This window comes from Mus musculus, chromosome 9, assembly GCF_000001635.26.
Source record: "Mus musculus strain C57BL/6J chromosome 9, GRCm38.p6 C57BL/6J".
NCBI lineage: Eukaryota > Metazoa > Chordata > Mammalia > Rodentia > Muridae > Mus > Mus musculus.
Window position 1 is genome coordinate 64794455 of NC_000075.6, and position 25877 is coordinate 64820331.

General features: G+C 43.4%; 1 protein-coding gene and 1 long non-coding RNA gene across 14 annotated transcripts in view; one reads left to right on the forward strand and one right to left on the reverse strand.

Annotated features, from left to right (window-relative positions):
- Gm36459 lies at nt 1-20274 on the reverse strand. Of its 3 annotated transcripts, XR_379559.2 has the most exons (3): nt 16873-16961; nt 16492-16648; nt 1-287 (listed from the first exon to the last, which is right to left on the reverse strand). It is a non-coding gene; the product is annotated as a predicted gene, 36459 (long non-coding RNA). The 3 variants fall into 3 exon arrangements; XR_870865.2 differs by lacking the exon at nt 1-287 and having other exon boundaries at nt 16356-16648; nt 16873-20274; XR_003948344.1 differs by lacking the exon at nt 1-287 and having other exon boundaries at nt 16356-16678; nt 16873-16911.
- The window catches only part of Dennd4a (DENN/MADD domain containing 4A), a 113544-nt gene continuing 99336 nt past the window's right edge, over nt 11670-25877 (forward strand). For 3 of the 11 annotated variants that reach the window (XM_006510743.3, XM_006510741.3, XM_006510745.3), the window contains exon 1: nt 11670-11822. The gene's annotated coding sequence lies outside the window, so the exon portion shown is untranslated. Of the gene's footprint in view, nt 11823-16556; nt 16567-16863; nt 17133-25877 lie in introns of those variants that run through there. The other 8 variants (XM_030243937.1, XM_011242651.3, XM_030243938.1 and 5 more) reach the window with 4 other exon arrangements.

The window sequence follows — 25877 nt, forward strand, 5'->3', positions numbered from 1 at the left end:
TTGGGTGGGAGAGAAAGTTTATGGAAGGATTGTGTAACACCTAGCCTAGTCCTCAAGCAGAACTTTACAGCCTTTGAGTAACTGGCCCGGAAGCTGACGTGGGTAAAGAAGGATGCGGTGGAGACTGGAGGGATCTGTATGTGCTATGGTTTTGGGGAGAAGATTCCTTGCAGAAGGCTTGGCTTTTTGTCTGCTGACACTTTGACTTGTGAAATAAAGATGCCTGACTTAAGTGAGTGTGATGTCTGGGCGTTGAGGATTTGTTCCAGATGTTACACGGCTGAGATCTGTGAAGAGCAAGAGAGAGACTGGTGAGATTGGATCACTGGACCATCACTTCTAGCTTATAGTTCCCAGAGATTTTTGTGTGGAAGCATAGAAGACCCTTCCTTTTTTTTTCCTGGGGCCCAGTTTCACTGTTTGACATGAGAAGCTGCAGTATCTTCCCCTGTGCAGAGCCTTTAAAAAAAAAAAAAAAAAGGTTATGTTGTGGGGAAAGGGAGGAAGGGGATGGCTTTGTTTTCTTGAAAACCTGGAGTTCACTTCTCAGCACCCACTTGGTGGCTCACAACTACCATGCTAATCCAGTTCCAGGGACTCCGACACCCTCTTCTGGCCCTCTCTGTCATCACAAATGCACATGATGCACACAGACAAGCAAGACATTCATAAACATGATGTAATTCTTTAAAAAAAAAAACCTATTACTTTAGAGGGCACATATAATGAACTTTATTTATTTGTCTTGGATAAGGACTTGAGCAGAAGCCCTGGCAAGAAGGTAGCTGATGAAAATGACTGTGCCTTTTACTGTTTGTTTGCTTGTTTGTCTTACTCACAACTGAGGTACTATTAACACACTACCAAGTCCTGCCCCAGAGCCCAGGATACTGGATGTGGTTATGGGGGAAGAAACCCTGACTTTTGATTTTCTGTTAACTTCCTCCCTTGCATTCCAAACACTACTCCAACTGCATCTTAGCCTGTGTGTCCTCCTTTAAGACTATCATCAAAACTACAAAGGTCTGGAGGATTTCACAGATCCTGCATTGCATTTCTTCTATTCACCTGGTGCATAGATGTCCCAGTTCTTAAGTACACAGCTTATAACAACCTGTGGATTGACACAGAATGACTGTTAATAGTGATCATCACTACCAGAGCATTCAGATGTCTAAATATATCCACACAAATAGGCATGTGCAAAGGAAATTCCACAGACGTTCCTTTTCCTCAATCAACCAGCAACAACCTTGACAGAAGACAATTAGCTTATTGGATAGATTTCCTGCCTCCCATTCTTACTCCTCATCCCCTCTCCAAGCCAGAAACCCCAGGAGACCCCGAGCTGCACACCTTGTCAATACTATGTACACGACCAAGTGTCACTTGCTTAGTCTTCACGAGTCTCAGTACAGATGAAAATTGTTTGTTACCTGCCCTTCTCCCAGTTTTATCTGAAACTGTAGAGTCTGATGGAGTGACCTTTGGTAAAAGCAAGCCTCATTTCTGAAGTGAAAGCTAAGAAGCTTCAAGTTTTGTTATTAAAACAAACAAGGACAGGCAGTGGTGGCCCACGCCTTTAATCCTAGCACTTGGGAGGCAGAGGCAGAGGCAGGTAGGTTTCTGAGTTCAAGGCCAGTCTGGTCTACAGAGTGAGTTCCAGAACAGCTAAGGGCTACACAGAGAAACTCGAAAAACAAAACAAAACAAAAAACAAACAAACAAAAAAACCAAAAAAAAAAAAAAAAAAACCCCAAAAGACAAAAAAAAAAAAAAAAAAAAAAAAAAAAACCCACAAAACAACAAACCTCACTCCCAAACAGGTTATTTGCTGAAGACCTTCACCTTTAAGCAGAGTGTCCTTTTCCAATCCCTTCTCTTCTTTTTCTTCACTGGCCTTTCTGCCCACAACAGAAGCAACTGTTACACACACAGAAAGGTTTTGCAACAAAATGGCCTTGAAACAGGGTTCTACTCAGCTGCAGAGTTGGGCAATCAAAATAGAACAAATGAAAACCTTGCTTTCTATACTTCATGTGCTGTTTTGTTTTGTTTTGTTTTGTTTTTTTTTGGACAGGGTTTCATGAAGCCCAGGCTGGCCTGGAACTTGCTATGTAGCAAAGGCTGGCCCTGACCTCCTGATTTTCCTGCCCCTGCTGCCCCACCCAATGCTGGCTTTAGAGGTGTGTGCTCCTGCCCAGCTTCATCTGTACTTCTAATATAATGATTCCCAAGTAGCTTAAACTCCCCCAGGCTTTGGAATACCCGATTTATCATCAGTACATGTCTAGTTTGCACTGCTGTGGTTCAATAAGAATAAACTATGTTCTCTGGGGTGATGTTTTCATATTTATTGTTTTCATAGGTAGAACTCATGAGCATTCTAAAATTCTGCTTTTACTTGGTTGTGGGCATTAATTGAAAGTATCCAAAGAGCAGGGCCAGTAAGGTGCTTCCGCAGGTAAAGGTGCTTCCTGCTAAGTCTGACGACGCCCACGGTTTGTCCCCTGACTTTCACATGTGTGTGGCTTTTGTGAGCACTCACTCCATCACTCAAATAAAACTTTTAAATGGAATAAAAAGGTTGTGTGTGCTGCTGTTCACATTTAATTCCAGCACACAAGAGGCAGAAGCAGGCAGAGCTCTGTGAGTTTTAGGCTAGCCTGGTCTACATAGTGAGGGCTGGGCTTCCCAGGGCTAGTTATATAGTAAGACCCCGTCTCAAAAAACAAACAAACAAACAAACAAACAAACAGGGTGGGCGGGGCATGGGCTGGAGAGATGACCCATTTAGAGAATGGGTCACCACCAAGCCTGACAACCTGACGTGATCCTCACAAGGTGTTCTCTGACTTCCACGTGGGTTTTAGCACACTCACACCCACAGACAAACATTTACCCACACACATGATTAATGTAATAGAACAATTTATTTTTTTCTTTTTAAGATTTATATGAAATCCCATTACAGATGGTTGTGAGCCACCATGTGGTTGCTGGGAATTGAACTCAGGACCTCTGGAAGAACAGTCAGTGCTCTTAACCGCTGAGCCATCTCTCCAGCCCAAAACAATTTATTTTTAAGGACAAAAGTAGAAAGACCAAGAGTTGGAAGCCAGGCTGGGTGACACAATGACACCTGTGTTAACCACAAACAAAGTGGCATGAAATGACATGAGAGCACTCTAGCCAGGGGCTTCCCACAGCTGTGGTAGCGCCTAGCCCATTTGTAGTTTCGATATTGGCCATACTCATTCCTGCCCACCCAAGCTGGCAAGTCAAGCAGAGTCAACGGATACATTTGTTACATATGCCTTTGCATGAGAACACTAGCGTGGATTCTCTCCTATACTAGTTTGCTGTCCATTGCTCTAGTAAATACCATGACCAAAAGCAACTTGAGGAAAAGTTTTTATAGATTATAGTCACTAATAAAGAGAAGTCAAGGCAGGAACCGTGGAAGGGAACTGAAGCAGAAACCATGGACGCCTCCTGCCTTTGCTTTCAAGTGCTGGAATTAAAGGCGCACCCCGTGACCACCAGCTTCCTTTCTTGTTTAAAAATTGTTTTACTTCACTCAGTTTCTCCTTGCCTTTTTGTTTGTTTGTTTGTTTGTTTATTTGTTTGTTTTATGTATGTGAGTACACTGTAACTGTCTTCAAACAAACCAGAAGAGGGCATCAGATCCCATAACAGATGGTTGTGAGCCACCATGTGGTTGCTGGGACTTGAACTCAGAACCTCTAGAAAAGCAGTCAGTGCTCTTAACCACTGAGAATTGCTCCAGCCCCTCAGCTTCCTTTCTTATAACAGCTCAGGGCCACCTGCCTGAGGGTAGCACCACCCATGGACCAGGTCCTCCCATATCCATCATCCATTGAGAAAATGCAGTACAGTCTTGCTAGGCCACTGTGGAAGTGTTTTCTCAATTGAGGCTCCCTCTTCTCAGATGGCCTGAGCTTGAATCAAGTTGATAAAAACTAACAGCAAACTTTCTAATGCAAGTTGGCAAGTGTCATTTGTACTTTGAATGCCCCTTGTCCTATAAGAGGCCTGAACGGTTCTGCATGGAAAGGTAAAGATCTTTGTGTGCCTTTTCTCATCTCCTGGATTTTTAATCTATTATCACAAATTTAGAGCAGCTATTAAACCTCAATGGTCAGAGCTACAGAGTCAACTAAGGACCTCTAGTAGGTGGTTATTATTTCCAAAATACTCCCTTTGGGCTTCAAGGACTATAGCAGTTTTACTGCTGGGAAGTTAAGGAGTCCGTTGGTGCTCCATGTGCATTCATGTGTGTGTGTGCGCGAGCGTGTGGCCTGAGGACAAACTTGGGTACTGTTGCTTAGGTTCCGTTGATATTTTGTTTGAGTCATACTCTTCACTGCCCGGAGCTTCACTAGCTATTTAGAGTAGCTGGCTGGCCAGTGAGCTCCGGGGATCTGCCTGTTTCTGCCTCCCCAGCAAAGGAATTACAAGCCAAAGCCATTGCTTTTCATGTGGGTTCTGGGGACCAAACTCAGGTCCTCAAGCTTTTGAGGAACATGCTTTACCATCTGAGTCAGTTCCCCAGTTCAAGCACTGGGTACCAAACTCTGGGCTTCTAGAAGAACAGGAAGTGCTCTGAACCAATGAGCCATCTCTCCAGCCATCTAGCTAAAACCTTTTAAACTCACACATACACACACACACACACACACACGGTGGGGGGGGGAGAGAGAGAGAGAGAGAGAGAGAGAGGGAGAGGAGAGAAGAGAAGAGAAGAGGAGAGGAGAGGAGAGGAGAGGAGAGGAGAGGAGAGGAGAGGAGAGGAGAGAAGAGAAGAGAAGAGAAGAGAAGAGAAGAGAAGAGAAGAGAAGAGAAGAGAAGAGAAGAGAAGAGAAGTGTCAAACAACAAATAAACCCAAGTCTGATGATACCAAGTGAATTAAGTAGTCGGGCCCATTCTACTTCATACTGTGGGTTTCTGATGTGGTATACCTGCATGGAAAACAATTTGGCTATTTATTTGATGTGTGTGTAGTGTATATGTGTTCAGATGCACATACACGTTTACATGTTCGTGCATATGGAGGTTGGAGGTTAACCTTGGAGTCTTCTACTGCTGCTCTCTATCCTATCTCTTCAAGACAAGACCTGTCACTGGACCTCGAACTCAGCAATTGGCTACAGCAGCTTGCCGGAGAGTTCCAGAGATCTGGTCATCACTCCCCCAGTGATGACATTACAGACATGTGACCATGTCCCACTTGTCCATGGGAGTCAAAGATCCGAGCTGGGGCCCTCAGGCTCTCAGGCAGTATGTTCCTCACAAAGCCATCTCCACAGCCCTGACAATTTCTTTTTTTCTTTTCCTTTTTGTTTGTTTGTTTGTTTGTTTGTTTGAGACAGGGTTTCTCTGTATAGCCCTGGCTGTCCTGGAACTCACTTTGTAGACCAGGCTGGCCTTGAACTCAAAAATCCTCCTGCCTCTGCCTCCCAAGTGCTGGGATTAAAGGCGAGCACCACCACGCCCGGCAGACAATTTCTTATTAACTAAATGAAGTCTTATCATAGGATTCAGTGAGCTTCTTTGCAAGATAATCTGCATGGAAAATGAAGGTGACTTTTGTTTTTTTTTTTTTTATTTATTTGTTTATTATATATAAGTACACTGTAGCTGTCTTCAGACACACCAGAAGAGGGCATCAGATCTCATTACAGATGGTTGTGAGCCACCATGAGGTTGCTGGGATTAGAACTCATAACCTCTGGAAGAGCAGTTGGTGCTCTTAACCACTGAGCCATCTCTTCAGCCCGAAGGTGCACTTTTGGACAAAGGCCTGTACACAGGCGTTCATAGAGGACTTATTTACAATCAGCCTGAACTGGGAAACAAAGTCGTAGTGCACTCATGCAATGGGATAACACTTGGCAGTAAAAAAGACCGTGTATTGGAATAGTCAGTCAGAGCTACATAGTAAGACATCATCTCAGGAGAAAGAGAGAAGCCAGGAGGTGGGGGTGCACGCCTTTAATCAACACTCAGGAGGCAGAGGCAGATGGATGCCCGAATTTGAGGCCAGCATGGTCTACAAAGTGAGTTCAAGGCTACAGAGAGAATTCCTGTCTCAAACCCAGCATTTCCTAAGGCAAGATGGGGGAATTGTTGTGTGACAGTGTTCTGGAGAAGATGTGAGTAAATGCCTACTCGTCTGAAATAAGGAGCAACCGACCTGAGCAAGGGATACCGGCAAAATCCTACCTGATGAACCAATGGGTTTTACCGGACACCTCCAAGAACATGGCTGAGGATGGCACAGAATCTCTCATGAACAGACAAGATAAACAGAATGTAATTAAAATGAAAACCATGAAGACGATCTTCATTCCTCACACACAGGGATCTAGACCATCTTAATTACGGTAGACGGCTTCAAAAGGAAGTCCAGGAGCTTTGTGGGCTTCAGGATTCCAATAGTGCTCTCACTGCGTGGAACTTGGTGGTAATGAAAATAGAGGATGAAGATGTGGTATACCATAAATCAGCTGAATGGTTATATTTGGTTATCATTCTACAAATGATTACATTCTGACCGAGGCTTTAGTATCAGAGGAAACGGTTATGGCAACTGCCATCTTGCTTCCTGATAAAAAGATAAAAGTTAAAAACGCTTTGCTCTTGGCTTTCGGATGGGATGGCGTGAGGACAAGATGTAGCTACGAGTGTCTCCCGGTTTCAATGGTGAATTGTCAGGATTCGCCACCCCGGGGGATTTAGATTTAATAAGGCTTACAAGCTTAGTATTTTAGTTACTGCGCCCAACGATTGAGTTACTGTCGTTTCTGAACTAAGTTTGTGTTGTGTTTTCCTTCACAAGACGACTTTCTCAAGAGAGAAAGTATTACGCAGATTTGCCAGCAGAAGAAATAGAAAAGAAGCTGGCTTCCTGCTCAAGACACCGATTTCATGACATTCCACCCAACACACCAGAGAATTTCTGGGAAGTTGGTTGTCTTTCTACTCAGATATGTCTGGAAAGAGATTATATCAAGGAAGATCTCGCTCTTAGTCCTCGTCCCAAAAGATGGCAGCCTTACAACGCAGTATTTTCTCCAAAAGGCAAAGAACAGACAACCTAGCTGCTGGAGTGAAAGCGAGAGAACAGACCTTTTTGTGTTTCATTTAGTTATCCATAGTTAAAGTTGGAATAAACATTGAACTTTGATTTTTTTTTGATCTTCTATTTAAAAAAATGCTTTGTTCTTTATCCCTCTTCCCCCCACCCCACACACACTTTGGTTTTTGAGACTCTGTAGCTCTGTCTGGCCTGGAACTCTCTATCTAGCCCAGGCTAGCCCTGAACCACTGGCAATCTGCCTACTTCAATTACTGGGATTACAGGCACCAAACAATACACCTAGCAAAAATGTTTTGCTTTTTTTATGTAGACAATGAGCCATCAAATTCATCAAAAAATATAACCATGGGTATGGTGGCATGCAGCTCAGTTGGTAGGACACTCTGTAGCGAGTATGGAGCCTTAGGTCTGCATTGCAGCACTATGCAAAACTGAGTGTAGTGTCGAATGCCTATCATCCTCGCAGGAGGAGCAAAAAGGCAAGGCTATATTCAGCTACAACAAAACTTAGAGGCACAGTCTGGCATACATAAAACCCTGACTCGAAAAAGGAAGGAAAGAAGGAAGGAAGGGAGGGAGGGAGGAAGCCTTTTAAATACACAGAAAAGTTAAAAACAAAAAAAAAAAACCCCTCATGTATTCACATATATTTGGTGATGGTGTTTGTTTATTTGTTTTTTGTTTAGAGAGGTCCCACTGTCTAGGACAGCTCTGGCTCACTACTGAACACACACACACAAACACACACACACACAGAGTGAACATTCTATGCTGTCTCGGCTGCACAGATGCAAGAGTTTCTCCAAGGAGAGGGGCTTTCAAACTGGACCCCTCACTCCTCTCTCCCCCTTCCCTTCCCCTCTCCCTCATTCCCTTCCCCTCTCCCTCTCTCCCTCCCCTTTCTCCCTCTCCCTGTCCTTCTCTCCCCTCCTCTTCCTCCCTCCCCTCTCTCCCCTCCCCTTCTTCCTTTCTTCCTCCCCCTTCCCCTCTCTCTCCCCCTCCACCCCCCCACCCTGTCCTCATATACTCACACTGCATGCACATGTGGAAGCAAGAAGTTGACAGTCAATGTCTTCCTCAATTGCTTTCTACCTTGTGTTTTTTGAGGCACAGTCTCTCACTAAATCATTTTGGTGAGGCCGATTGGTCAGGAAGCCCTCCAAGACTTGTCCACCGTTCTTTGCTTCAGTGCTGGGCTTACAGGCATGTGGCATCACACCCGACATTTATCTGGGCGCTGGGGTCGAAACTGAGGTCCTCATGTAGCAGACATTTTACTTACTGAGCCACCTCCTCAGCCTCTGGTTTTCAAACTTTCAATACCCAAGAGTGAGACATGACTTTACATTTAGATCCCAGATATGCAGATCACACTGCCTGGCATGTGTGCCATCTGTGCCATGGTGCAGATTTTTGTACAGTATTTTTTTTTTGAGATGTTAGACTTGATCTCAGCATCATACTAAGAAACACATATAAGCAAAGTGAACGCATCTCTGCATGTCAATTCTTTTTGCAAAATGGGTGTGCTGGAACAGAAACCAGGCTAGCAACACTCCAGGGCCACAAGGCTTCTGCCTTCTATCCCTGGTGTCTGTCACTTCTTTGGTGGGAGCTTGACTTCACAGTCTGATGTTACAGGTTAAGTGATGCACAGGTTAAATTAAAGAAAATATGAGTCCCTGTGGGGCTAACTACCTTTGATAAAATGAAAGAAAGCAAAACAAAATCTGTTTCCTACAAAGACAGGGTTTCATTAGGTAGTCTTGGCTTTTCTGGAACTTGCTATGTAGACCAAGCTGGGCTTAAACTCACAGAGATCCATCTGCCTCTGCCACTCATATGATAAGGTTAAAAGTGTGTGCCACCAGGCCCGCTCATGGATGTCTTTTGTATGGGAACAGGGTTTTTACTATGTAGCTAGTAAAATGGGGTAGCTTGGATCTTACCATATAACCCAGCATTGTGTAGCAATTTCCTGGAGCATCCACCTTAGAAGGAAGTATAAGACACAGGGTGTTCTATGGCGAGGTAAAGCTTTCCATCCTGAAGGGAAGGTAGTTACGTTCAGGAAATAAGCAACTCAAATGCTTCAGAAAGGTCTTGAAACTTCCCCCCAAGCATATCCAGGCAGTCAGGACTGCTGAGAGATGTTCTAAAGCAGTGCTTCTCAACTTGTGGGTCACAACCCCCTTTGAGATCCGATTACCCTTTCACAGAAGCAGTTTAAGACTATGGGAAAACACAGGTATTTAATTATGATTCATAACAGTGGCAGGCTCTAGAAGAGTCTCAGACCAACTGAGCTACCTAGAAAGGACACTTTCCAACCTGTTGGACTGCCAGTAGGCTGAACAGTGTGCTCCAGGTTTTCAGTAGCTGCACCCATGCTGGGGTGGACTTTGGTAATCCAGCTTTGAGTCATTTCTGCTCTTATAAATAACCCTTCACCTACACTCTTCTATGTAATCCCAATAAATTGTATTGGTTCTTCAAGTTGGACTTTGGTGGTATCCTCACTATGGTTGGCTGTTGGTTTCTGTCTAGGGTTAGTAGATGTTTGTTGGCAACTCCCCAGGCTGACCTCAAACCTCGCAATCCTCTGCCTCAGCTTCCCAAGTCCTGGGATTTTAGGCATGTGCCATCATTGCTGGTTTTGTATGTACAATGTTTATGGAGAAGTGCCTCAGAACAGACACACATGGAGGTGGAGTAGCAGGAATAGGAAGGGGGAAGAGCCAGACTACTGAACTGAAAAGAGTAGATGGTCTCAACTAACCCTGCACAGGCTGGCATAGTCCTTCAGATTACTGAGAACTGGAGAAGGGGATCAGCGTGGTATATATACCTGCCAGTTACTGGAGACAGCTGCATCCAGGAAGAGGACAAGGCCTAGGGCAATCAATCAGCTTTCTTCCTGGAGAGCCCTTAGAAGGACCTAGATACAATCTGGTGGCTGCCAGCATTCTTGGCAGCTGAAAGAATGAATGCTCCAGTCCTGGAGAGGGAGAATGTCGATGATGCTTTGTGTGTGTGTGTGTGTGTGTGTGTGTGTAGATTATGGGTGTGTGTGTTTACATATACACACATATAAACAATTCCTTGATCTGATATGTTCTGTTTCATTAAAAAAAAATCATGGTGGCACATTCCTGTTATCATATTGGTTGGAAGGTAGAGGCAGGAGGGTCAGAAGTTCAAGGCCATGCTCAGCTACATAGTGGGTTTGAGGCCAGACATGAGATCCTGCATATAAGTAAACAAAAGAAAAAATAAAAATAAATTCTAATACTGTAGTGCCTCAAGACTTAAACTTCTTGCTGGCTTCTCAACCAATAAAAAGGTGTCATTCAACTTCCTGTCTTTCAGCATAGGAATCAAATATCTATAGGAGATAGGGGTGCCAGTGAGATGGCTCCCTGTGCAGAAGTGCTTGCCATACAAGGCTGGTGATGGTTGTTTGAGGCCTGGAGCCCTAGAAAAGGACATACTGCACAAGGTTGTGCACAATGTCCAAGTGTGCACTACCTTAGCACCTGTACATCTCCCTACAGATACCACACACAGATAACATGTTTTAGATTATTTTCCCTGCATACACACACACACACACACACACACACACACACACACACATATATATATATATATATATGCCATACACATTCCTGGTACCCACAGAGGTCTGGAGGTCAGATGAGGGTGTTAGACCCCCTGGGGCTGGAGTAAAGGATGGTGTGTTCCACTATGTGGACGCTGGGAACTGAACCCAGATTCTCTACAAGAACAACAGGTACTCTTAACTGCTCTATATCTCCATCCCATAATAATCTCTTTCTGAGACAGAGTCTCTCTATATATATCCCTGGCCATCTTGGATTTCACAATATAGACCATGTTGACTTCAAACTCACAAAAAAAATCTTCCTGGCTCAGCCTCTCTAGTGCTGGGTGGTATTAAATGTGTGTGTGCCACCATGCCTGGCCAATAATTACAGAATATAGGAATAACAGGGTTGGAACAACGACAATGAGTTCCTTTCTCTCTGAGTTGACTTTCTCTCTGAGTTTGAGGCAAGCCTGGATTTCCAGGACAGCCATGGCTACACCCAGAAGCCAAACATGGGGGGAGAGGATATGCTAACCTTCAGGTGCACTTTTGACTGCTCTAGAAAGAGACGGTTCATTAACCTGTAGGGAGAAATATGGATTTCAGATGTGTCTCCCAGTCTAAGGAAGGACATAGGAACCAGGCTGCTCCCTTTCCCAGGCTCACGTTTTCACCCACAGGTGTTTCCCTTTTCTGGCCGTTTTCCTTAAGCCCAGACAATAAAAGGGTGTCCCTCTTATCCTCTTTGCAGGATGTGTGTCTGGGTCAGTCAATGAAAAGAAAGCATGTCGGTTTCTGATTTGTTCAACCTGGTGTTTTCCAAATCTCCAGGCTGTACCTCCATGGTGAGCACATGAGAGGCTGACTCACGCTTCCTGCAAGTCAGCGCAGATATCACCCATCCTTCACATGAGTTAAACCTCTGGCCACTCCCAAAGACAGCCCGAGTGCTGGAGTCATTTATGAGCATCTCTTCCAGGTCTCCTGTTTGCTATAAAAATTCAAAGAAGAAAAATGCCCTTTCTGCTTTGACCTACCTCCTGCTCCAGGCCCCAAGAGAGATGTCCTCAGCTTTACAGAAAATCTAAGTAAGTTATGTCAGGATTGGTTCAAATGCCATCTTTACCCCCTTTCCTTTAGACTTTACAATGAGTATTCAATCCCCTGAGCGTCTGAGGCAGTGAGTCTGCTTAGTGTGAAACTTGCTTTGGTCTGACTTTTATTAAAGTTCCTTGTCTGGGAGCATGCCTCTTGCCTCTTGGGTGTTCCTGTTTATGGACCACTATGTTCCTTCTGAGTTTTGCATGATACTTGGAACGTAATTGCTGGCTGAGGTGAAGATGTTAAAAGTTGGAATCTGTCCTACCGTCAGAGTCTGGAGGCACAGATAAGACGTTAAACAGACCCAATACTTAAAGATAACCTTATTTGGAAGATAATTCCAAAAGAGAAAGTTGCATTTATGAAGCATTGTTGAAAGAGGTGGATTATTCATTTAAGGAGAATGTTGAGAAGTGATAATTTTCAAATCTATGAGAAAATGCTGAGTCAAAGGTGGTGCTGCAGACGGCCACCCAAGAGCAGGGACACCAGTGACCCAGACTGCTACAGGATCCTCCTGTTCCCAGCTATCTCTCTCAATCATCAGGTTTAGAATTGATTATTCCCTTTTAATTGTGTTACATTTTAGTGTGTGTGTGTGTGTGTACTTTTAGGGGTGCTGGTTCTTTCCTTCTACCATGTGGGTCCTGGGGATCTAACTCAGATTACGAAGCTTGTTGGCAGGTGCCATGATTTGGCTGAGCCATCTCACCAGTCCTAGAACTGGTCATTGCTATTATAACATTATTTTTTTTTTACTGTTCTTCTTTTAAATTGTAAGATATATTATATTTCAAAGAGAATTACACTAGATTAATCTATTTAAAGACATAAATTGATGACAGAATCACGTGACTAATGCATTTCAGCGTGTAGGTTGAGTACATGACAATGTCACTCTAACACTGTTTCACAATGAACACAATTTGGCAAACGTGGGTTCTTCTTTGGAAGTCACCCAAAGCCTTTGGGAGAGCTCCTAAGTGGCTGCTGGAAGGGTTTCACACCCATGAGGAAGCCCTGTGGCACAGATATCAAGGACTACTTTAAGGCTACAGGTTTAAATCATTTAAAAAGCCATTGAAATGTCTGGTCGGGAAATTAAAGTACCAACTTTAACAGGTGGACAGGCCTGGGCTGTAAAACAGTGTGTGCTCCCAGCGCTATTCACGGCTCTCTATAAACATCCTTCATCATTTTCCTTCATGCATCATTTGAACTACAGTGTTTTAAAATAGCTTCTTAGAAACAGCCAGATAGAGTTCCAGGTGTAAAGAGGTGACGTCACTTCAGAAATGGGATGGGAGTGAAAGTTCTAAGCCACATTCGTCTATCTGGTTCCTGTCTATACTGTTACAACCCCGTGTCTAAGACACATTTGGGCCTTGGGTTTCTTTAGCTGTGACTGCGGTGACATATGCCTGGGATGTGGCCAGGACTCGAGACATCACTGCTAAGGGCTCGTGGTGCTTGATGATCCTTTCTAGACGCACAGTCGAGTGTTTCTTATTGGGTTTCTGCCATTTATGTTTGTCTACAGCAGCAGACAAAAAAAAACTATTTTGTAATATCAAAGTACTTGAGAAGAGTGCTCAGTGGTTAAGAGCACTTGTTCTTCCAGAGTATATGGGTTCGATTCCCAGCACGCACAGTGCGGCTCACAACCATCTGTAAATCCAAGTCTGGGGGGATCCAACACTCTTTTCTGGCCTCTGTGGGCACCAGACATGCACGTGGTACACAGACTCACATGCAGGCAAAGCACCTATACATATAAAATATAATAAAGATTTTATATTTTAAAAAGCATTTGAGATCAAACACAGGACTTCCTGTGTAATAGGCAGACACTCTTCAGCCACACCCGAGCCTCTGCTACCTTTTCATATTATTCTTTTCTCAAGAGACAGAAGTTAGGAGCCTGGGGAGATTGCTTACTTGGTAAAGTATTTACTGCTCAAGCATTAGAACCTGAGGTTGATCTGCAGTACCTCTATAAGAAAAATCGAGATTTATGTCACAAACTATAGCTATCTCAAAGGAGGGAACCTCAGTTGAGAAAATGCCTCCACAAGATTGGGTTGTGGGCCAGTCTGTAAACCATTTTCTTAATTAGTGATTGGTGGGGGTGGATCCCCAGGACAGGAACTCACGAAGGAACCTGGAGGCATGGCCACAGAGGAATGCTGCTTATTAGCTTCCTCTCCATAAGCAGCTTATTAGCTTCCATTCCATAAGGAATGATCTTATTAGCTTCTTCACTCAGCTGGTGTCCTTATTAGATCTAGGACCACCTGCCTACAAGTGGCGATACAGAGAGTGGGTTAGGCCCTCACGTATCATCGCTGATCAAGAATATGCCTTATAGTTTTGCCTACAAGCTGATCTGATGTAGGTATTTTCCCAACGGAGATTCTCTCGTCTCGGATGATTCTAGCTTGTGTCAAGTTGGCCATAACTATCTGGCACAGTCACCAGGCCCAGGGTTTTTGACATGGGTTCTGAGGGATGATGAACTTTCTCTCAATTGTTTTAGAAACGTTTAAAGACTCTCATGCTAAAAAGCAATTCCTGAAACTACATTTTTATATTTTAACTACAACCCTATATTGTAGACGGATATATCTATATCTCAACTCAGAGTGCTTTATACTGGTGATAATATAATATGCTAAGGTAACCTTTAAAAGGGGATTGACTGGGTATGCTTCACAACAATCAAACCAATTAGTGGTTAAGTCTAGGGCCAGTGGAAAAAGCCAGGAGTTCCCAATTGAACCCTTAAAACATTTGTTTGTATGTTTGTTTAAAGCAGAGAATTGCTTAAGCGCTTGCCTAGCATGCACCAATTCCTGCTTCCATCGCTGTAGAAAGTGGGTGTGGCGGCACAAGCTGCCATCATAGCGCTCAGAAGGTGGAAGGCATGAGAACTGTAATGGATCTGACACCAGCCTGAGCTATAGAGTGGGCTTATCTTAGAGGAGGAAAAGGTAGAAGCGTCTAAGTAGTGTTATTGAGGTCTAAAGGAGGCATGTATTTAGAGCCCTCAACTTAATAACTTTGACATATGTGTATATATTTGTGACCATTGTGCAATCAAGATAGTGAACACATCCATTGCCCCCCAATGTTTGCTTCATGATATAGACTCTCTCTAGCAATCACTGATTGGCAGATAGCTATGCCCTCACATTGGAGAGGAAAACATCATGGCTGACGTCAGTAGGGAGGATGGTTAAAAGACTTCAGTTTTTGCCAGGCAGAGGTGGTGCACGCCTTTAGTCCCAGCACTTGGGAGGCAGAGGCAGGCGGGTTTCTGAGTTTGAGGCCAGTCTGGTCTACAGAGTGAGTTCCAGGACAGCCAGGACTGAACAGAGAAACCCTGTCCCGGAAAAGCAAAACAAAAAAAAAAAAAGGGGGGGGGGAGGGTGTGGGGATCAACAATGGTATTATTTAATAATTTTCAGTGAAATTAGTGTATTTTTATCTACACAATATAATGTGATGCCCACACATTTTTTAAACAATTTGAACTATATTTGGTGAACTCAGTGTTGAAGAGACTCAAACTTAGATTTAAAAAAAAAAAAACAAACCCTCTCAATCAGGTTCTCTGGTCCATATGTTGTCTAGAATATAAATATAGATGCCATTCTTCAAGTACCACTCACTGTTCCCAGCTGCTTTGTTCCCTACTTGCCATTCAGTGGCTTCGGCCTGCAGTTAGAATTAAGGATAGTCTTGTATTTCTAGGCCCTATACAACGGAGCTCTCAACTCCCTCTCTAATCTAATGGAAGGCTTCTCCAGGCAAAATACATTTCTCATCAACACAGATTCCTCGCAGTTCTAAAAGCCAAGCTCCTCCCTATTGCAGGTTCTCTGCATGATCTTTTTGCTTTACTCAATTCTCTGGGGCCTTTCTTCCATTACTGGCTTCTTCCTGCACTTCAGAGAGGCACAGCCTTGATCACTCTGGTTTCAAAAACCACCCTGTTATCTGCTACCTAGAATTCTTCCTAGAACTTTTATGTTTCTTCTCCAAGCATTAAATATATTTGGTTGTTGTTGTTGTTGTTGTTGTTGTTGAGCTTCTCCCACTAGACCTCAACTCCCTCAAAGCAGACCTTTTCTGGTTCCCTGACTGTTGTGTGTCAGCCCTGCTGGGTTTTCCAACAATATTGTCTGGATGAATGAGTCCAAGAGAAGGAGTGGAGGTATAAAATAAAACTGTAATCTCGGTTGGCAATAAAGATGAAGCCTGTTTTGCATAGATTAACTTCAACCTAGAGGAATTTTTTTTTAAAAGGTCCTATTTCTTCCTTCATTTGTTCATAGAATTCCAGCTAACATTATTCAATACTTTTTAGGCATACACTTTACATTTCTGAGTAACTCTGTAGAGGTAATCAACCTTTATTATCCACATTTTTCAAAGGCATCTTGCCAATAGCCATTAACAGTAGACCTGCAGTCTAGTTTAAGTAGGCCATATCCAATTAATCAATGTAATGGACACCCTTTCAATCAACAATAGCTGTTTTATCAACGCGCTTTTCAGAGAACCCCTCTGAATTCCCCCTTTTCCCTGACCTCTGTCTCGGGACTGAAAGCTACTGGTGGTTGCTAACCGCTTAGGGGGTTTTCTGCAGAATACCAGTGACTTTGGTGGGCGGATCTCAGCTCAGACCACTGCACCAAGCAGCAGTGCCGGGAAGGAAGAAGCAGGTCTGTTGGCCATAGCTGGATGCTTGTGAAAGAGGAAGGTACAGTGCGCCTTGTTCTTACTCGCCAGGGGCTCGGAATCTCCCAACCTGAAGGGGAACCACGACGCGTTTCCCCAGCTACACTCGCCGTCACCAGCCAGCCCGGCCCCACCCCGCCCACAGCCCCACCCAGCGGCCCGCCCACTTGCGGGACCCTTGTTAGTCCCCTCCCCCCACGACCCACCCCCTAGCTCGGCCCATTCCTGCCCCTCGGGTCAGATTCGGCCTGTGATTGGTTTTTGTTGCCATAGTCCCCGCCCCCATGTCTTTACCGTCACTCCCAAGATGGCGCCGGCCGCGGCGGGTTCGGCGGCTGGTGCTGAGGAAGGAGGCGGAGGCTTTGGCGACCGCGCGGGGAGGGGGAGTCCCGTCTGACTGAGACGGCTGGGCGGAGCGCCGGGCCGGGAGATGAGCTAAGCTGGCTGCAAGCGCCGCGACATTCAGCCCCCTCGTGTCCCGCCCGCCGCGCATGAGGGGATCAGACTCTGCATCTCAGGCTCTTCCCGGTGCTCGCGCGGGGGCCGGCGGGGAGGTGAGTGGCGGGGGCGGCGGCGTGGGCATCGGTGGCATAGGGAGCTGTCACGGCCCTGAGGAGGTGACTGGCAGGGGGACGCCGAGCCGGGTGATAGGACTTGGAGGGCCGCTAGGCGCGGGCAGCTGCTAGGAGGGGCTCTGGCCGTCCCGGAGGATGGCGAGATGCTGTCGATGGCGTTCGCGCGCCTCCGTGTGGGAACGAGCGCGGGACACCGGGGGGGTCCCTCCGGACTGGCCATTTGGTGCTGGCCTGGGGCTGTTGTTGTTGGGGTGATGGGGCGGGGGCGGACGGTGGGGAGGTCCTGAAGCTGGGATTTTGACAAGCTCGTTACGTAAGGTTGCTTCCCGGAATCCCACCTGCTCTGGGTTTCAAACCCGCGGCGGGGGCTGCTTTCCCGCGGCTGTTCAGTCCAGATGCCGGGGCCCGGCTGGGGCTCAGGTTCCACGTGAGCCCGGCCAGCGTCCAAGTTGACCAGTGTGTGTGTGTGTGTGTGTGTGTGTGTGTGTGTGTGTGTGTGTGTGTGTGTCTGTGCACACGCGCGCGCAATTCTTGGTCATCACCACTCCTTTTGAAGTTTATCTCTTTCTAGAGGGGAAAGACGAAGGAGGGGGCAGGGGGAGAAGGGGCAAAAAAGCTTGTGACCTAGAATTGGGTCGCAGCGACATCTCTTTTATGGTGCTTTTAAATGACAGGACGTAAAGGGAAACTTGGATGTTGCTGCTCCAGTGTGCTTTTCCTTCAGACGAATGGTTGGCCTCAGAGCGGTAGAGACGGTTTTTATTTGTCTTATAGGACAGTTATTTCTTGTTTGCAAAACAGGACAGGCATCAGTCAACAGGCTTGTATTTATCTGAGGGGAAAGTGGGTGTCAGCCAGCCAGAGAGACATGGGAGGGCAGGAATTGTGTCACTCTGTGAGTATATTGTTCTTTTAAGTGTGTTAGATATGAATGAAAAGGGTAGCCCAAAAGTAAAATAAACAATATTACATTATCACAAGATTATCTTTAGTGTATATACAGCCTTAATCTGTTTTCTGCCCACCCATTGTACCTCCTCTTTCCTTGGAGGAAGGGGGTGGAGACACCTGTAAACATCGTAGCCCAGGTTACACTAAGTTATTGTGGTGCATTTGAGATTACTATAAAGAGGAGTCTCAGGGGGAACCCAAGATTAGTTTATAAGTAAGGATTCTTGGGCAAATTGATCAGTTTATATTTACAGTAGTTCTGAGATACAGCTTCTGAAAAAAAAAAAGGAATAGAATTTCTGATCTGAGCCCTAATTGAACTTAAAATTGTACTTGATTTCTTTTATGGGGCTTTGTTTTGTTTGGGCGAGACGTAATAATCGTTTGAGGCAGCTTTTTATTTTTACAAACTCCCTTTGAACTGCAGCTCCCAGCAAGAGTCTAGAATAACATATAGTTACCACCATCATTCTATATGTGTTACATAATTCTTCCCCCCCCCCACCATCCAATGATTAAACATTCTACTTTGCTGTGGAATTTTGAAAGAATGTGCTTGTGAGGGAAGTTAATTGATCTTGACACCAGCTTAATATTAGGGATAAAAATGAGCAAATTTTGGCTTGCATTTCAAGCTTAAGTGCACAAGTTTCCATTTTTGAAGTTTGGTGAAGGAGTACAACTTTTCTATCCCTGCAGGAGAGCCAGAAAGCTGGTGCTGATTGAGCTCTTCCATTGGAATTACCAGCAGCTCATTGATTCTAAAGTTCCTGGAACTTTTGTCCTATTTCGGCAACTTGAATAATATTTAGTGTAATTGGAAGATTATTGGAAGGGACAAAGCACTTCATATTAATTTATTCAGAAAACAGTAAACATTTTAACAAAGAAGAAAGCTATTTTCTTCCTGCATGATACAAACTGCATTGCCTTTAGTTGTTTGCAGAATCTTAAGCCCTCTGCTTATGGGAAGCGTAGTTTTTCATACCCATCACTAAACATAGAGCTGATTGTTATGTTACAGACCCTTCATTCTGGTGTATATTGGTGCCTCATGACTGTCAGCCATAAACATGAGTGTCTCCAGCAAGAAAATGGACTTGCTATTTCTGCTTTCTCCCACATCAGGGACTTAACTTTTCAGAATTTCACCCTTTCCTGCCAGAGGTAATAGAAGGAGATTCTAAGGAATCGTTTTCTTTCTTTCTTTCTTTCTTTCTTTCTTTCTTTCTTTCTTTCTTTCTTTCTTATCTGCTCTCTTCATCCCCAGTTGGTTTTTATTCAGTAGAATTAGTAGGGTGGGGTGAAGAGAGTACAGCTATACTTAATTACTGTATATCATCGATATCACTTTGGATTCTGAAAGAAGTGTAAAGCCTTATATTTGAGACACTATTCATTTACATATGGGGTTATTGTAATAGTAAAAAGGCTCGCTTTTTTGTTTTTGTTTTTTGTTTTTTGAGACAGGACCATGCTATGTAGCTCATGATGGCCTAGAACTCAAGAGCTTCCTGCCTCAACCATCTAAGTGCTGGGATTATAGGTATATGTGTATAGGTATAGGTATAGGTATAATTTAACACGTTCGGTTAAATTACTATTCTTATAACCGCAAAGTGGCATTAAAGGGTTAAGAGAAAATATTGAAAAATCTCAACAAGAAAACCGCCTTTGCTAGCAGAGTCTGGTGTGTAGGTGCACTCCCAGTAACAGAAGCAAGTGGCTGTCTGGATGGATTGTCAGCGCTAACCTTGCGTTCGTTTGTATGTCTGTGGATGCTTTGCATTAACTTCTGGGTTCTTTTTGCTTCCAGTACTAAACTGCTCCATGTTGACAGTGCCACCTACTGATAATGCGCTCAGTCTTTTCCTCATTACCTCATGAGTCGTTAGGCAACAGCACTGGGATGGTTCAGAGATACCAATATTTTGCTAGTTACTGAGGATACAAAGGTGAATAAAACATGACTTCTGCCCTCCAGCCCTGCCTGAGAAGTGTTGTTTGCTTTTGGAGCCAACAGTGCATGTGTCCCCTGTTTTCCTGTCTCATTGCTAGTGCTGGGTAGGGTTCCCCAACCTCCACCCCCCGCCTCTGTACTCATATCCTTTTGTAACTTTCCTAGTGGGAAACTGTGCTTTGGGTTCTAGACACCCATTTTTAAAATACATTTTTGGCACACTAGATTTCATATTGGAGTGTGTTTATAAGTAAAACCTGTTATATGGAGATCAGAAATTTATTTTTATTTCTGTGGTAACTTCCCTTTGATTAATTTGTGTTGCATGTGCTTGTGTGGGCTAGAAGTTGGCATCAGATGCCTTCCTCAGTCACTATGTTTTGGGACAAGGTCTCTCAGTGAATCCAGAGCCTACCAATTGGCTAGACTGAGTTCCTGAGACAGCTTTTCTCTGCCACCACCCAATCCTGGAGAAACGTCACCCATTCTTTTATGTGGATGCTGGGAATTCAAACTCTGGGCCTGGTACTAAACCCAGTGAGCTATGGCTCCAGCCCTCTTACAGGTCTTAGAAACAGTGTGTCCCTTTGAGCTTTCCAGATTCTCAGCTCCTCTTCCAGAAAGTTGCGATTATAGACGTGACTGTTATGCCCAACCAACTGTAACTGTTGTTTTGTAGATGAGACATTTTTCTTCTTGGAAAGCTTTAAAAATAAACCCAATTACCAAAATATGTAGTACACACCCACATGCCTACATAAGATGTTGACATTTTTCATTTTTGCTTCAGATATATATTTAATATAAAAGAACTATATCACAGTTGCCACATGGGATTCTAAGAGCAGTATAGAACTTTATACTTCATATGATATTAACGCCTTTTTGTTCCATCCAGTTTCACGTCTCTCTCTTTCCTGTTACTGACCCACACTGTGTGTGTAGTGTGGCTCTGGTGCTAGGTCTTTGTTTTCAGACAGGGTGAGAGTGTGTCAGGCTAGACTCTAACTTGCTAGGAAGCCTGTGTTGGTCTTGAACTCCTGATCTTACTTCCCTACCTCCCAAAGCTGGATTGTAGGATTGTACCACCACACCTGGCTCTACTCTGAGTGCCCAGCACAAAGTATAGTGATATGTATGAAAAACACCACAATGAAACCCAGGATTTTGAATGTTGATGTGATATTTTAGTAAGAAAAGTCAAAGTATGGATTAGAACTAAACTTCGTGGATTTGAATCTTTGAAAACATTTTTAAATTGTATCTTATGAGAATGAGTGCTTTGCCCACATGCATGTCTATGTACCACATGCATGCCTAGTGCCTGCAGAGGCCACAAGAGGTACTGGCTCCCCTGGAACTAGAGTTACAAACAGTTCTGAGCCACAAAATGAGTGCTAGGGGCCAAACTCAGGTCCTCTACAAAGGCAAAAAGCACTTTTCATTGCTGAGCCATCTTTCCAGCCTCCTTGGTCTGAATCTTGACTTTACTTTTTAGTGATTTTATAGTTCTTTAAACTATATCCTTCATGCCCCTATCCTATCAAATCGGAACAATGGAAATGTTCATTTTTATAAGGTTTCATAAAAATTTGATGAGTTTATTTACATAACCCTGAAAAAAAAATGTGATGGTTTGAGTGAGAATGGCCTCCATAGGCTCTGCTATTTGAAGACTTGATCCACAGTTGGTAGATAGGTTTAGGAAGGATTAGGAGGTGTGGCCTTGTTGGAGGAGATGTGTCTTTGGGTCTCAAAAGTCCATGCCGTTCCCTGTTAGCGTTTTCTTTTTCTGTCTCATATTTGTAGATCAGATGTAAGCTCTCAGTTATGATTCCAGCACCACACCTGCCTGCTGCCATGCTCCCTGCCGTGATAATCATGGCCTTAAACACTCTGAAACTGCGAGACCCCAATTAAATGCTTTCTTTTATAATTTGCCTTTGTCGTGGCAGGAGAACAGTAGTTAAGACAATCTGTGTCAGCCAGGTGTAGTGGGACCTGCCTTTAATCCCAGCATTCAGAAAGAAGAGGCAAGCCTGGTCTAAACAGTGAGTTTCAGGACAGTCAGAGCTACATTTTTTTTAAAAGGCATACTATGGCTACATGTCTGTTACTCTTTCTTTTCTTTTCTTTAAATACTGGTAAGTTTAAGTAGGTATTGATACTGCTGTGTCCTGGTATACAATCACTGAATTTTCTTGATTTTTATCCCATCTTTATTGATTTATTGCTTTGTGGGCCCCACTGACTGAAAGTGCTGTACTGCCAGTTATCATTTCTTCTATTAATGCTCATCTACATGGTCTTCATTTTCTGTCTGGCATAAACAGTGCCTCATTAATATTCCTCTATCTTTTAAAGCAGTGACTTTCAACTTGTGGGTTGTGACCCCTTTGGGGGTCAAACGACCCTTTCACAGGGGTTGCATATCAGATATTCACATTACAATTCATAACAGTAGCAAAATTACAGTTATGAAATAGCAGAGAAAAATAACTTTATGGTTGGGGTCTCCACAGCATGAGGAGCCCTGTTAAAGGGTCACAGCAATAGGAAGGTTGGGGACCACTGTCTTAAAGCAACATGCCAGAGTTTTCCCAGGTCATGGGCCTGGTTGTGAACTTGCTAAGTTCTGGAAAAGAAGTATTTTTCCCTTAATAAATTATTTATAGAATTTTGACAACCAATGTGTATTTCTGTTTCTTTATACTCTTTCCAGGTGTTGTTAGATTTTTGGATTTTGCTAGTGTGCTTGATGTAAAATAAATAGCATTTCATTTTTGTCTTGTGTTTATTTCCCTTCATTTTTTTAAAAGTATTTTTATTTTTGGTCATCTCTTCACTAAATTTGTGTGTACCTATTCTTTTCTTTTCCTTTTTTTTTTTTTTTTTTTTCCTTTTTTTGACAGGGTTTCTCTGAATAGCTCTGGCTGTCTTGGAACTCACTTTGTAAACCAGGCTGGCCTCGAACTCAGAAATCCGCCTGCCTCTGTCTCCCAAGTGCTGGGATTAAAGGCATGGGCCACCACCGCCTGGCCCGTACCTATTCTTTATATATATATTTTTTTCCTTAAAAAAAAAAAGATTTATTTGTGTGTGTTTAGGCATCTGTGTGAGTGTGTTCAGGTGTGTGAGGGCGTGCAGCTGTTTGCAAACTGAGGTCAGAAGAGATTGTGAGGAATCCTTTCCTGACACTCTTTGCCTGGGAAATGTGTCTTCTTCGCTAGGCAAGCTCTGCTGATTCTCCTGTTTCAACCCCCTTGGATCTGAGGTTGCAGGCATGCATGGGATGCCTGGCTTGTTGTGCAGTTCTAGGATCTGAACTCTGGCCTTCGTGGTTACTCAGCCGACCGACCTCTTACCTGCTGAGCTATCTCCCCAGGCCTTCTTTACATATTTTCTACTTGGCTTTTTTTTTTGTTTGTTAACTTATTTGAAAAAGATCATTTTAGTTATTTTAAAATATTTTCAGGATATTTACCAATATTAGAGAGGCCCATTTTTTCTTTTTCCTTTTTTAATATTTTCTTTCTTTCCCTCTTTTTTTCTTCCTTTCATTCTTTTTTTCTGTCTCTTTCTTCTTCTTCTTTTTTTTTTTTTTGGACATTTCTAACTTCTTGGAACAGTTATCATGGATTAAAATCACAATGCCTTATCTGATTTATCACTTTCTCCTCAAACTCTTACCCAAACCAAACTTATTTACTTAGATAAAGTTTTGCTTTTATTTATTTTTTATTTATTTTCAGAGATAACATGGATTGCTATTGACTTCATAATTCAAGGAAGAGACTTTTAGTAATTGTATACAAGTTCTTCTTATCTTTCCCTCTCTTTCTTTAATGTCTACTCATTCACTGAAATCTATTTATCTGGGTATATGTACCCCAGTCTGGCCTCCAGCTCACTTTATAGCTTAGTTAACTCTTGATCCTCTTGCCACTATATCCAGCTTATTTGGTAAATCTTTTAAAAAAACAATTTTTATTATACTTCTTTATTTACTGATCTCTCTCTCTCTCTCTCTGTGTGTGTGTGTGTGTGTGTGTGTGTGTGTGTGTGTGTACACTTGTGGGCACATGCATGTGCCTGAATATGAAGGTCAGTAGACAGTTTGCTAGAGTTAGTTCTGACATTCTATCTATGGTTCCTTGGGGTTAAACTCTGGTCTTCAGACTTGGTGGCAAGGACCTTTTGTCCACAGAACATCTCTTTGTCCATTAACTTATTTTGAACTAGAAACTCCCCTAGCATCCTTATCCCAGTACTTTCCTTTTTAGAAGCTGTTTCCACTGGTTTTCTTATTTTCACTTTTGTTCCTGAAATTCACATTTTCAGAGTTGGCAAAATGTATATCTAAAACACCAATTGAAAATTCCCTGCTGACTCCATTGTTAACTAAATGAAGCCAACACTCCTTACCATGTCATTAAAATTCTCTACAATTTGGCCTTTGTCTGGCTCTCTAATCTTAACTTTTATAATTTCTACTTTCCCTTTCCACTCCAGCCTTTATAGCATTCTTCTTGAAGTTTCCTTGAATATATCTGTTATTTCTGGAGTGTTGTGTTGCTGCTGTGGTCCCAGGATAGAAGTATCTTTCTGGAATCCTGTCATTCCTCCCTTCCTTCTTATTTTGTCTAGCTAAGTTCTTTATATTCTTTAAGAATGAGGGACAGGTGGTGTGATGCTGGCCTTTTATACCAACACTTGGGAGGCAGAGGCAGGCAAATCTCTGAGTTCAAGGCCAGCCTGGTCCAGAATAGTTACTCAGAGAAATGCTGTTTCAATAATTAATTAATTAATTTAAAAAATTAAGAGCACAAGCTGCTCTTACAGAAGCCCCAGGTTCGACTCCCAGCACCCATATAGCAGTTTACAACATCTATAACTCCAGTTTCAGCAGAAACGACACTTTTTTCTGCATATGTATGCATGCATGCAAAACACAATACACATAAGATAATTAAAAGAAAAAGAATCAGGGCTTTATTCCTCCAGAAAGCCTTCTCAGCTCTGGATTATTGGGTCTCTTCTGGAGTAATCTATAAGTATTTTGTCATGTCTCAAGTTCTAGTGAGAATTTGTAGAGGGGGCAGGAAGAGGCTCAGTGGGTAAAAGATGCTTGCTAGCCAGACAGTGGTGGTGCACGGCTTTAATCCCAGCACTTGGGAGGCAGAGGCAGGAGGATTTCTGAGTTCAAGGCCAGCCTGGTCTACAGAGTGAGTTCCAGGACAGCCAAGGCTACACAGAGAAGCCCTGTCTCGAAAAAAGAAAAAAAAAAAATGCTTGCTGCAAAGCCCTGACAACCCAAGTTTGACCTCAGGACCTGCATTATGGAGCGAACTGATTCTAGAAGGTTGACCCTTGACCACCACATGTGTACTGTGACACACATGCACACATAAAAGATAAATAAATGTAATTTTAAAAAAGAATTTGTTAAGCTGGGTGTGGTGGCGCACACCTTTAGTCCCAGCACTTGGGAGGCAGAGGCAGGCAGATTTCTGAGTTCGAGGCCAGCCTGGTCTACAGAGTGAGTTCCAGGACAGCCAGGGCTACACAGAGAAACCCAGTCTCAAAAACAAAAACAACAAAACTCAGTCAACAAAAACAAAAAAAAAAAACAAACAAAAAAAGAATTTGTTGAGTCAGTTATTGTAGTATGAGAGGAAGTACCAGGTAGTTGGCTAAGGATCAGTGGCTATGGGTTTGAAACCTGGTCTTGTTCCTGTTTCTTTATATCTCAGTTTCCTCCCATGTAAAATGGAGAAAAGTGTGCATTTATTGAGTTGAGACACTTAAATTTG